General features: G+C 36.6%; 1 pseudogene; it reads right to left on the bottom strand.

Moving 5' to 3' along the window:
• Positions 1-1,067: 1,067 nt before the first annotated feature.
• Positions 1,068-12,822, bottom strand: LOC131852360 (bile salt-activated lipase-like; annotated as a pseudogene).
• Positions 12,823-13,520: the final 698 nt, after the last annotated feature.

Genomic DNA, 13,520 nt, shown 5'->3' with positions numbered 1-13,520 from the left:
GACTATGCTGGGCCAGTGTTTATAGCTGACCGGAAAGGGCGAGGTTGCAAGCTTATAAAGTCATACCTGTGTATTTTTGTGTGTCTTGCAGTCAAAGCCGTGCACATCGAGCTCGTTACAGACCTATCTAAAGAAGGGTATATGTCTGCTTTAAACCGTTTTGTGGCTCGTCGAGGTAAACCTCAAAGTATCTTGTCTGACAACGGTACTAACTTTGTCGGCGCCTGCAACGAACTACAAACGTTTTTACAGAAATCTGATATTTCATACGAGGTCACCCAACAAGGTATTGAGTTTGCATTCGCTCCTCCCTATTCACCACACTTCAATGGTATCGCTGAGGCAGCAGTCCGTTCCACCAAACATCATTTAAGGCGATTACTGCAAGTAGCTCATTTTACGTATGAGGAGATGGCAACATGTTTGACTCAAATTGAGGCAGTTTTAAACTCACGTCCATTAACCCCTATTTCCTCTGATCCTTTAGATTTAACAGCCCTAACTCCTTCACATTTTTTAATTGGACGACCACTAATGTCGGTTCCACATCCACAAGTAATTGACATCAAAATTGAGCGTCTGGAACGCTATCACAGGGTGCAGCACATCAAACAACATTTCTGGCAAAGATTTCACCTCGAGTATATTTCTCTACTCCAACAGAAAACCAAGTGGACGTCTTCAACTGGCCAGCTGTCTGCTGGAACACTCGTCCTAGTAAAGGATAGAGGACAACCGCCGCTACTATGGCTCCTGGGGCGCATCACTAAAGTTTTCCCTGGCATCGACGGGGCCGCACGCGTGGCCGAACTGAAGACCAAGAAGGGAACAATTTTGAGGGCTTTCAACAACCTCCGCCCTCTTCCTGTTTCTTGAATACTTCAACCCGAGGAGGATGTTCGAGCGCTATCGAAGATGAGCTATTGACAGCCGCTAGGCCGGGACACCTTTCACTTTGCCTTGCGCCTACGACGTCACCGCACGCGTACCTTATTAATTAGCTAATGTTCCTTGTAATATTATAACTCCTCGTATTAAATATAATAAATTACAGTCCACTTCTTATTTTATTTACGAGTTATCAACAGAAATATAACTAATAACGTAACAAGGGCTATTGTAAGTCGTAACACAATAAATAAATACTGTAATATAGAAATATTTTCAATGGTAGATGCCGACGAATATCCATTCGGAATTTTATGGAAATTGTCGTATAGATTATTCCAGAATGTCACGGTTTCTGCGCGGGGATCCAGTTGTAGTACTTCTGTGTGCGGATTACCATGTACGCCACCAAACAACAAATAGTTGAAACTCTGGGTTTGAACTGGTAACCATATTTGCTCAGATACAGCGTTGGAACTGGGTATCCTGAAAATATATATTTTTTCCTTTATCATTATTTATATACATATATATTGTTAGCTGTAACTTCCACTTGAGGCGCCATTGTCGTGCAACGCGGCTATATAAGACTGCGAAACCTATTCCTATATATATATATATATATAGGAATAGGTAATATATATATATATATATATGCGTTTATTATGAATATTTCTGTATACTCGCAGTTACAAAAAACATTGTCAAGACAAGTAGCAGACGTGGCAGTTACACGAGTGGGTTCATGAAAGACATGACTTAAATCAAATGACTGAAATAAAGTAATAATTTTTGTACATGTGGGTGTGTTACAAAGAATATCAACTGTTATCATATGTTAAAATCTCCACATACAATATTTTTTTTTATACTATTAAATACTTTTTTTAATATATCCTCCATCACCCCTTCTAAATCTATGTAATCACTATTAGGATGCCTGTACACACATATAAGGATATAATTTTCTAGTTCTATACAAGATAATTCTATACAACACTCAATAGAAAGTCTAACAATGTCAGCATGTTCCTTTACTTTAATATTATTTCTTGTATATATATTATCCCATCAAAAACATAAATGTGAAATGATAGCCGAGTTTAATATTATGATATATACCTTGATTGTTGACTTCTACGACAAAAGAGATGAGATCTAAATGGGTGCCAAGTTCAATGGTCTGTCCTGAAATGTATTTATAACAATATAAAATATCATTTCTTCTTATAACTTAGGATAATATACTGTAGACTAAGGTCTAACTTGGCCAGTTCTCATATACCAATTATTACTTTCGATTGCTAGTTACTATTAATATTAAAATAGGAACCGACAAGTAACATGTTTAGAACTTGCGAAGGCTACAGTATATTTCGTATATGAAAACTAGCCAAGTTAGACCTTAGGCTACAGTATATTATCCTAAATTATAAGAAGAAATGATATTTTATATTGTTATAAATACATTTCAGGACAGACCCTTGAACTTGGCACCCATTTAGATTTCATCTCTTTTGTCGTACAAGTCAACAATAAGGCATATATCATAATATTAAACTCGGCTATCATTTCACATTTATGTTTTTGATGGGATATCATTACTTTTTGTACATAAATTATACGAGGTACTTATTTATAACTAAATTAATACCAAATTATTTTTGATAAATTACTGTATTTTCGTATATTTACGGGGTATAATTGTCTTTTTTTTGTGTTATTTTCTATATTTTCTTGTAACTTTTAAATGTTCGAGTGCCAAAGCCAAGTCAGTATCAGGAATTTTTGGGCAAATCGGGGCGGTATAACATCCACAGATGGTTGTACTCTACAATAGAGCTCTCGTGACTTGGATCTAAATTGTTAAGACGTACTCCATCTAAGGTTTTAACTCTGGAGAGTCCAACGTAAACCTGCCCTTTATTAAATATAGAGGAGGCTATGTTGAGAAGAGGACTGCCAAAACTAAGGCCTTGTGATTTGTGGATAGTAATAGCATATGTTAAGCAAATACGGAATTGTTCTCTATCAACATATACATTATTTAATATCTGAAACTTCGTATTGACACGTTATAGTTCGTAAAGACGATTATGTAACAAATTGACTGTTATCTATTGAATTCTCAAGAAAACAATTTGTTACCAATAAGTTCTCATTCTCGAGTTAACTGTACATTCCTACTTATAACTATACTAAAATTGTTATTAATTTTTGGTTTAAACTATTGTCTATACCATACGTATTTACTAAAATAATGTAATAATAATATAATCACAAATATATAAGTATAATTTAAGAAAGCTATAAATTTCGTAGCATAAATCGCAACCTTATAGGTTAGATATCCAGAAACAAAACATTGAGTTTTATCGCACCGCTCCCACACGGCGCCCCCGCGGCGCCCTATACCGAAATGCCTATTATTTAATAATTATTTATAAAAATAATGATTTTACACTATCGATGTGCGCTAAATATTGAAACAATAATTAATACCAAATCTCAGTTAATAACATAATAAATACGAAATTCGACTATACTCCTAGTTATAAGTACGAGTATATTTTAGACAGAATCTAAATTATAGCAACTAGTGTTTACCGCTCAATGCAATATTTGAAGTTTGCTAGTTATCGACACTGATGTGAAGGGGTCAACGTAAATTGGTAATGATCGACGTTTTCATACAATATTACTTTCCGTCCAGTACAAGATGAGATTTTTCGCCAGGGATCAATGTCAATTGGTGGCTATCGACGTTTTCATAGAATTTTAGTATTCGTCCAGTATAAGTTGAAATAGAATCAATTAAAGTGAAAAATTGTAGTAAAATGATAACAATTTACCAGTTTCAGATTTTTTCCTTTATATTCACCTAATTACCTATCTGCATACCAAATTTGAACTTCCTAGGTCATCTGGAAGTGGGTTATAATTTTGATCTATAGTTGATCAGTGATAAAAATGACGATTTTTGGACATTAATATCTAAATAACCGTTTGAGATATCTTTATGAAATTTGGAACACATATTTATCTCGCAAGTCTCAATATATAAACCAAATTTGACAGGTTTGTGTGAAAGAGTTTTTGAGTTATGAGGGGGTCAAAAGTGGCTCCAAATGGTTCGTGTAAATATACACACGGTGCTGCTCGCCAGTTTACTTGAAACTCGGCTTGACACGCTGCCGCGTGTCTAGATCATAGAGCCACCTCTGTTAACTGATATTTCTATTGAAGCAGCTGACAACGTTATAATTATTTAAATTGAACATCATATTGCTCTCTTTACACCAATATTCTGTGAAACAGACAATATCAATATTATACTTTTTTAAAAATAATTGTATAATTAACTCGCTGAAAACTTTGTATGTTCTGATGAACAATTATTAATTCTGATTGCTTTCCCTTTGTCTTTGTGAGCAGTTTAAATCTGCAGTCATAGTACTTATGTCACAAATATTAATAGAATTTTACCATGTAAACTGTTCATGTCGTCAATATTATAAGCCACTAAAGTGGCTATTTTATTTTAGATGATTTATGCATTGATTTTTATTTGACAAAAGATACATTGTATCTTTTGTCAAATAAAAATCACTAATAAAACTATTAGTATCAAAAAATAAGTAAAAATGTCACTATGACGACATGTCAATGTATGTAATAAGTTATTCAGGTAATGTACCTTACTGTTCATTTTTCTATGAAGATGTCTATTTGTGTAATCCTTTGATTACATCCTGCCTATTTAATTGAATACTGTTACTGAAGAATAACATGACTGTGGTCACATTGTTCATTTTAGTAGACTTAATTTTATTTATTATTTGTGCAAATGATGCTTCTGGCATACAGTGGTTTAATAAATCACCTCTAAGATGATACTTCAAAATAGACCCAAAGTTACAGCCTATTCTGTCAGAGAACACCATTGTGCTACTCTTAGGATTACAGTCACTGGCACAAACACCCTGAACTTCATTTTCCAGCACAACTGAATTATTATTTGGCAAAGCTGTATGATTACATGTACAATGTTTAGTTAACGACTCAAAACGGTCAGCATTGTATTTACTGACATCAATCAACTGTACTATAATATTTAATTTTAATTTTGATACAAATTGTTATTTTATATTTCACTTTAAATAAATAATTTACCTCTTATTTCGTGCTTATCCCATGTTTTGTCTCTTTACGCTATTTAAAGTTAAACATATAAAGAGAAATCACTATGAATTATATATTTTTTGAATCAACATATATTACTGCATTACCATTACCAAATTTCATAACGATATGATAAAAATTCACGAAGTTAGAGATTTTTGATCCGAAACTGACCTATATTTTCCATAGTGCGGCCCGGCGCTAAACAAAACATGTTTATACTGTCTAATTACAAAAAAGCTGTAAACGTTGTTTATAAGAACAATCTGTAGTAGGTATATTTAGTATCAGCATTGCATCAGTGCGAAGCAAGGGCGGGTCACTAGTCATAAATAAATGGTGAAAAGTTTACAAGTGTTTACACAAAATTCAAACTCACCCGGTTCTCGCAAATGATGAAATATAATTTATAAGCGATGTCTTTGCATTTTCCCCGTGCTTGGTCATATTTTTATCAAATAAATATTCTAGGATTCCCCCGTGCTTAACACCATTCAATGCTATATCGGGATACGGCCAGTCATCCTTTGTTGAACCACGGTACGCGAACTCAAGTAAATAAACGTTAGCTCTCGACGTCTTTGCTCTGGCTTTTACACCTCTTATTAATGGCACAATTATTGAGGTATCTCCATGATAGTCCAGGTATTCTTTTATATTAATACTAGCATTGTTGTTGAAATAGAATTCGCGTATGGAATTCCCTGCAATACTCTTCTCCATTTCAGAACCAAATTCTAAATCCCCTGGAATAAAGTGATTGAAATTTGATTCCATTTTGGTTAGCCAATCACTATATTCGCTAGCTCTCAACGTCCCTTCTTTATCAGAGAAAGCTAACCACATAAGGGATATAATTAAAATTACCATTCTTCAATATATTTATTGGAGTGTCATAAAGAAAGGGATCCTGAAGTTTAACGTTCTCTACACAAGGAGCAAATAATACAGTATTATTGGCAAATTCAATATTTAGAGCATATAATAATACGTCAATATCAATATATTTTAGTTCTTCTGCTAATTTTCTCGGAGTCTTTCCAGAATAAGCTAGTTTTTCTCCTATAATATTAGCATAACCGATAGGGTCATAGGATATAGCCCAAGGTGCTAAAGCTGATCCACTAATAACGAATGCTTTATGTACCAAATCTTTTGAGAGTGGTGACATAGTGATCAGGTCAACCATTGCAGCTCCATATCCGTGTCCAAGAAGCATAACATTGTATGGATCATAAATTGAATTATATTTTTCTTAATCCATTGTAACCCCAATATAACGTCTTTAAGACCAGCATTACCAGGAGCCTCCGGAACACCCAGACAGAGAAATCCAAAGATGGATACACGATAATTTAATGATACCACAACTGTATTCTTCTGAACGAGTCTTCTGAATGTTGTCTTCATTTTAGTGGACAAATATTCTTCTCCTTCTAGCCAGACTATGACAGGTTGAGAAGCAATATTATTTTTTGCAAAAATATTCAATTCTAAACAGTCTTCGATACCAGCATTTGGTCCTTGTGAAGATGGTTGTAAACAATGCTTCGTATAATCTGCTAAGTATAAACCATCACTCAATTCGTCCGCCGGTTGAGGTGCCTGTAATGTAAATATTTGATAAGAATCTGCATTATATTCGGAAATTGTCTATTTTTCGTTAAGTAAGACTAGATAAATCTGAATACCATAAGATTCTGTTTCGATACACAATGTGAGTGTGAAATACTCAAAATGAGTGTAAATATACAATTCCTAAATAGATAAGGTTAAAATGTTGTTTAAATACAATGTGATATATGTCAATAATACGTAAATTAGGTGTATTTTTAACATTTTTTAAATAAAATCAATATATCCACAACAAAGAAAATTTCAATTATTTCTGCTTTATATTTAATTAGACTGTTGGTTACCAGAAAGCGAGTATTATACTTATTAATTAATACGACTATTAGAAGACATAAAATGTGTCCACACACATATTTTACATATTTTTGTCCTTATTTATCCCTTTGTGTTTTTTTATTTTGTATACTCTCTGTATTTTTTTCTCTTATACATTATTATTATTTTATATTTGTATAATATCTGTTTAATAATACATTTTTTATTATATGCGTCCGTACTGTGGGCCCAAAATAAAATCAGCGCTGTAAAGTATATTTCCTACATTATGCTAAGTTGTAGTCCACTGGCACATTTTTTTTAATATGTGTAAATTATTGCTTTTATTTTTGAAGTCATCATTCTTGTGTCCAGGCGAGTCAATAAATTATATTATATTTCGCTATTGCATTCTAAAGTCTAAGGTAAATGAAGAACAATACTATTGTTCTGGATTTTGGGTATTTTCTATACAATACATTATATATTATGTTGTTGCGAAAAAATTGTATTTAAGTCTATCTGTCCCTTGTTTAGTATCGATAATAAATGATATGTGTAGTTTCGTTATATAGAGCTATATGGGAATTGTCCGGGGTTTTTATTATTATTACTACATTTTTATTTTTTTAACATAAATATTCAGAGCTGCACCCAACCTTGTACGTATAAACGGTGTACGTTTTGAAATGAATAAACTGTAAAGGTTTGTATGTGAATATTATTGATTACTAGCTACTGGCCCCAGCATCTCACGTATGTACATGTATTATCCTTACTAATATTATAAATGCGAAAGTAACTCTGTCTGTCTGTCTGTCTGTCTGTCTGTCTCGCTTTCACGCCAAAACTACTGAACTGATCTAAATGAAATTTGGTACCCATATAGTCTAGACGCCGAGGAAGGACATAGGCTACTTTTTAATGCGAAAAAAGGGTTGTAAGGGGTTGAAAATGGTAATGCAAGGTTATCTTTATGCGGTTGAATACACACTTATTATAATAATGGCTTAACTAAAAAATTAGATATTTTGGAAAGTCTACTTTATAATTGTGTTATTAAGTCTATTTTCAAAAATTTTTAATTTCTGAATTACACCAGTATTGTACTAGATATGCGACTTATTAACGCTCATATGTCATAAATAAACATATCATCATCATCATCGCAGCCCGGAAGACGTCCACTGCTGGACATAGGCCTCCCCCAAAGATCTCCACGACGATCGGTCCTGCGCTGCTCGCATCCAATGCCTTCCCGCGATCTTGACCAGATCGTCGGTCCACCTTGCTGGAGGCCTTCCCACGCTGCGTCTTCCGGTCCGTGGTCGCCACTCGAGGACTTTGCTGCCCCAACGGCCATCTATCCTACGAGCTATGTGCCCTGCCCATTGCCACTTCAAAGTCGCAATTCTTCGGGCTATGTCGGTCGCTCTGGTTCTTCTGCGGATCTCCTCATTTCTGATTCGATCACGCAGAGAAACTCCGAGCATAGCCCTCTCCATTGCCCTCTGAGTGACTCTGAGCTTGTTGATGGGGCCCATATTTAGCGACCACGTCTCTGTTCCGTAAGTCATCACTGGCAACACACATTGGTCGTAAACCTTCGTCTTGAGACACTGCGGAAATTTGGACGAAAAGATATATCGGAGCTTCCCGAACGCTGCCCATCCGAGTTGGATTCGACGATTGACCTCTTTCTCGAAATTGGATCTACCTAGCTGGATAGTTTGCCCTAAGTATACGTAGTGATCGACAATTTCGAGTGTAGAATCTCCGATTTTTACGGGAGCAGGTACGACATGGACGTTTGACATAATTTTCGTCTTGTCCATGTTCATTTTAAGACCTACTCCTTGTGAGACTCTACTGAGGTCTTCGAGCATTTTGCTAAGGTCTTCTAGGGTCTCAGCCATGACCACGATATCGTCGGCAAATCGAAGGTGATTGATGTACTCGCCGTTAATGTTGATGCCCAGCCCGCTCCAGTCCAGAAGCTTGAAGACATCTTCCAACGCAGCGGTAAACAGCTTTGGCGATATGACATCGCCTTGTCTGACACCTCGCTGCAGTTGGATAGGCTTCGAATTCTGGTCGTGGAGGCGAACTGACATAGTGGCGTTTTCATACAAACATTTCAACGCTTCGATATATCGATAGTCAATTTGGCACCGCTGGAGAGACTGTAGCACAGCCCACGTCTCGATCGAATCAAAGGCTTTTTCATAGTCCACAAACGCCAAGCAAAGTGGCAGGTTGTATTCTTCGGTCTTCTGAATTACCTGCCGCAGCGTATGAATGTGGTCTATGGTACTGAAGCCTTTTCGGAACCCGGCTTGTTCGGGAGGCTGGAAGTCGTCAAACCTGCGCGCGAGACGATTCGTGATGACTCTCGAAAACAACTTATAAACATGGCTCAGCAGTGTTACGGGTCTGAAATTCTTCAGAAGCGATTTGTCTCCCTTCTTGAAGAACAGAACCACCACACCCCTTTGCCATGCTTGAGGCGTTTTGCCCTCGAGGATGACGGAGTTGAATAGCTTCTGGAGGATTCGTAGAACAGGTCTACCTCCAGCCCTCAGAAGCTCAGCAGTAACTCCATCATCGCCCGGCGCCTTGTTGTTTTTAAGTTGTTTAAGAGCCATACCAATCTCGTACAGGCTGACGTCCGGGATATCTTCGGTATAGTGTCGGGTTAATTTGGCTCTAGGGTCTTTCGCCGTGTTGTTAACAGGTGCCCGTGTTGTCGTGTATAGAACTTCTCAATTTCCCTCAAAAGTTCGGGTTTAGACGAAACGATCCTGCCGTCATCCGTCTTAAGTCGCGTCAGCTGGCTCTGTCCGGCAGCCAGATCCCTGTTAAAGACTTTTGAGCCCTTGTTTCTCTCAATAGCCTCCTTTACACAATTTGTGTTAAAGTGGCGTAAGTCACGAGTCAAGGACTTAGAGATCTGCCTGCTAAGTTGCCGATACTGAGAAGCGTCAGTCGGAGACTGCAGGACCATACTTCGCCTTTCATCCATCAATTTGAGGGTAGAGATAGATATTTTTCCGGTTCTTTCTGCGCGGCGGGTTTTGAAGTACTTAGACCCAGCCGCACGGACAGTTTCCACGAACCTGTTGTTGTAATCGTCCACGTCAACGCAGTCACCAAGGCTTTCGAAACGGTTTTGCAATTCTAGCTGAAAGCTTTCGGGGTTTTGGATCTGTATAGGTGTAGGGCGGAGCGTAGATTTCATCAGTCGGGATCGTTCGAGTTTCAGACTCAGATTCAATGTGCCTCTTACAATCCGGTGATCACTTCCAATTTTGACGGCATTGATCACAGAGACATCATTGAAAATCTGTCTTCTCGTTGACAAGATGAAATCTATCTCGTTTTTTGTGGCACCATCGGGACTAATCCAGGTCCATTTCCGGTGTTCCGGCTTCCTGAAGAAGGAGTTCATCATAAAGAGGTTCTCCTTCTCCATGAAGTCGGCCAGCATTTGACCTCGGAAGTTCCGATCACCGATACCAAATTGCCCCACTCTCAGCTCATCACCGCTTCGTTTGCCCAATTTTGCGTTAAAGTCCCCCATGACAACGTTATAATGAGTCTTTGTACTATGTATGGCTCTGGAGATATCCTCATACATAGCCTCAACCTCATCGTCGGAGTGCGTCGAAGTTGGAGCGTACACTTGGATGACCTTCAATGAATACCGTTTGGTAATTCTGAGTATCAGGTACGCTACCCTAGTCGACACGCTCTCGACCTTGATAACATTATTCACAAGGGACTTGTGGACGAGGAACCCGACACCGCCTTGGGACAGTTGATCGCCCTCCCGGAAGTAAAGCAGATTGCCGGATTTCAGGACTATCGAGTCCTCCCCCTTTCTTCGGACTTCAGATAATCCCACGACATGCCAGTGCAATCTGCTCAACTCTTCCTCCAGTTCAATTAACTTTTCGTCGGTCCGCAGTGTTTGAACGTTGTATGTTGCCAGGGCCAGTGGTCGTCGTTTGTGGTAGCCTGGTCTTACCCGGAGATTCTTCGCACCCCCTGCCCCGCCGTTTCCATGACCGCTACCATGGTCAAGACTAGCGGGGCCGCCGGGGACTGGGGGCCGGGGCCTTGGGTGTAAATTCATTTGGGGGGATATTGCCATAATCGCCACGCTTGGCATGCGGGTTGGCGATCGCAGTATGATGGTAGGTACTCAGTAGGACGCTGCTGCCCGTCCACTGGTCGATGAATCCCTTAGTCGCCTTTTACGACACCCACGGGAAGAGAGGGGGTGGTGCTATTCTTACAGCGACACCACACGCTTATTAAATAAACATATATGTCATTTGTATAAGCAGCGCGCGCAACTGATTATTGTCAATCCGTTGTCTCCTTATGAATTTAAATGAATAAACGTTTGCTCTGCAATTTTATTTTATAAATACATAAATATAATCCTTGGACAAGAGCGTTAGAACATATTATTAATATTTTTGAAGAATAAAACAACATATAATATTAAAAATGTTGTCAATACATATGAACAACATTTCCTTGGAAGAAACAACATCTACCGTTCCATCCGAGCTATTCAGGTTCGGAATACGCGTTTCTCCATTCTGGCCAGTAGAGTCAGAGATATGGTTCGCGCAAGTAGAGGGATAGTTTGCAATTTAGAATATCACATCTATTATTTTGATTTAACAAAATTTTATTATGTTATTGGCCAACTGGACCACCAATTTTCAAAAGAATGTAAAGAAATGTTTAAACTGTTTATTAAATATAAATAAATATGACATTTAAATTTGTAAATATCACATTGTCACCATTCAAGGGGTAAAATAAAATAGCAGATAAAAGTTTTTATGGAAATTCGTCATATTTGAAGCTAGAACGATGAAGCTTTTTTCTTACGCTTTTTTGGGTCAGTTTATTTAATAAATACCTTACTAATATTATGAAAGTGAAAGTAACTCTGTCTATCTGTCTTAAAAGCCAAAACTTCTGAACTGATTTAAATGAAATTTAAAGTCTAGATCTTGAGATAGGACATAGGTTACTTTTTAATGCTAAAAAGGGTTATAAGAGACTGAACGAGGAATTTTTTAAAGTTTAAGCTTCAATCTTATTTTTTTGCGTATTGATTAAATATAATTAACGAAAATGGGTTGTAAGTTGTGGGTTGGGTTGTCAAAAGGGGAGTTAAAATGTTGTATGCATGTATTGTCATTTTTTAAAGCTAGACTTAGATTGGGTTAGATTATTAATATATATTTTTTATTATTTGCTCAAGGTCACTATTTTACGCGGACGAAGTCGCGGGTACAGCTAGTAATTATATATAAACCATCATCTTGAATCAATCTACATATTAAAAAAACCGCTTCAAAATGCGTTGCGTAGTATTAAAGATTTAAGCATACATAGGGACGGACAGACAGCGACAGGGACTTAGTTTTATACTATGTAATGATAATAAGTGTAAGATATATGTGTACCTCTTTTCATGGCAACTGGCCGCTTACAGACACGATAGACGCGTTCCATAATTATTTCACCTATAAAATATTCTCACGTCATCCGTCACTCGCCATATACATACACCTATAATTCTATATAATATTTTCTAGAATCGATTTCTGTAACTGTTCTTAATATACATTTTATCATTAGTTGAGGGTCTATTTTAATTACATTAATATTACTACCGACCCCACAAATACGTACCATAAATCTATTTTTGTCGGTAATAGATTTACCATATTTCAGGCCCAGGAAAGTGTAATAATCGCCGTCTGGGGCTATAGCGCCTTTCACTAATCCTTGGGTTGTTTCAACTGTCCAACTTGATTGAGCATATGCTAACATTGCACTCTGTCCGATTATAATAACCACTATATAATACATAGTCACAATGTACTTGTATACATCGACAATACATAGGTACTAACCATTTTCATTCCACAAACTTTCTATGTGGATAGCAATTACTGATTAGAAATTTCCAAGTATATTAATCTATAATGTATTAATTTTATCAATCATATCAATATTGGATTGTTTTATATATCATAGATTTTAATTTTTAATAAAATTGTTGTTTGATTTGATTTGATAATTTGGTTTGATTAATTTATATTATTTTAATTGACTTGTATAGACTGGAATTTAGTTTTATATCTACCTCTTTGTTACTCAAATAACATGTTATGTTTAAAAACATCTTTGACAAAGAACGATGTCAAATTCAAAAATGAAGATGTAGAGACGAAACTGATGTCCGTTGTTCGGAGAAGGGATTGAATCGAGAGTGAACTCGGAGAGTATATTGGACGTGGATTTAGTAAGAATGTGCCAATATATATATTGTGTAATAAGCTAATTTGAAAATTGAAGTACTTATATTATTATTGTATAGTCACATATTATTATTTATACTACATTATTTCACTTTACTTCACACTGTTTAAAAACGCAACAGTAATTTGATTTAAAATATGTATTTTCGTATTAATTGTCACCCAATTGACAGATGTTATCTGGTTGTAGAACGCTCCTGAAATGAT

The sequence above is a fragment of the Achroia grisella genome, unplaced genomic scaffold (genome assembly GCF_030625045.1).
Source record: "Achroia grisella isolate CSIRO2021 unplaced genomic scaffold, CSIRO_AGI_Agris_v1 utg848, whole genome shotgun sequence".
Lineage (NCBI taxonomy): Eukaryota > Metazoa > Arthropoda > Insecta > Lepidoptera > Pyralidae > Achroia > Achroia grisella.
The sequence above is the reverse complement of the archived record's forward strand: the minus strand, read 5'-3'. Positions and strand labels throughout refer to the sequence as shown.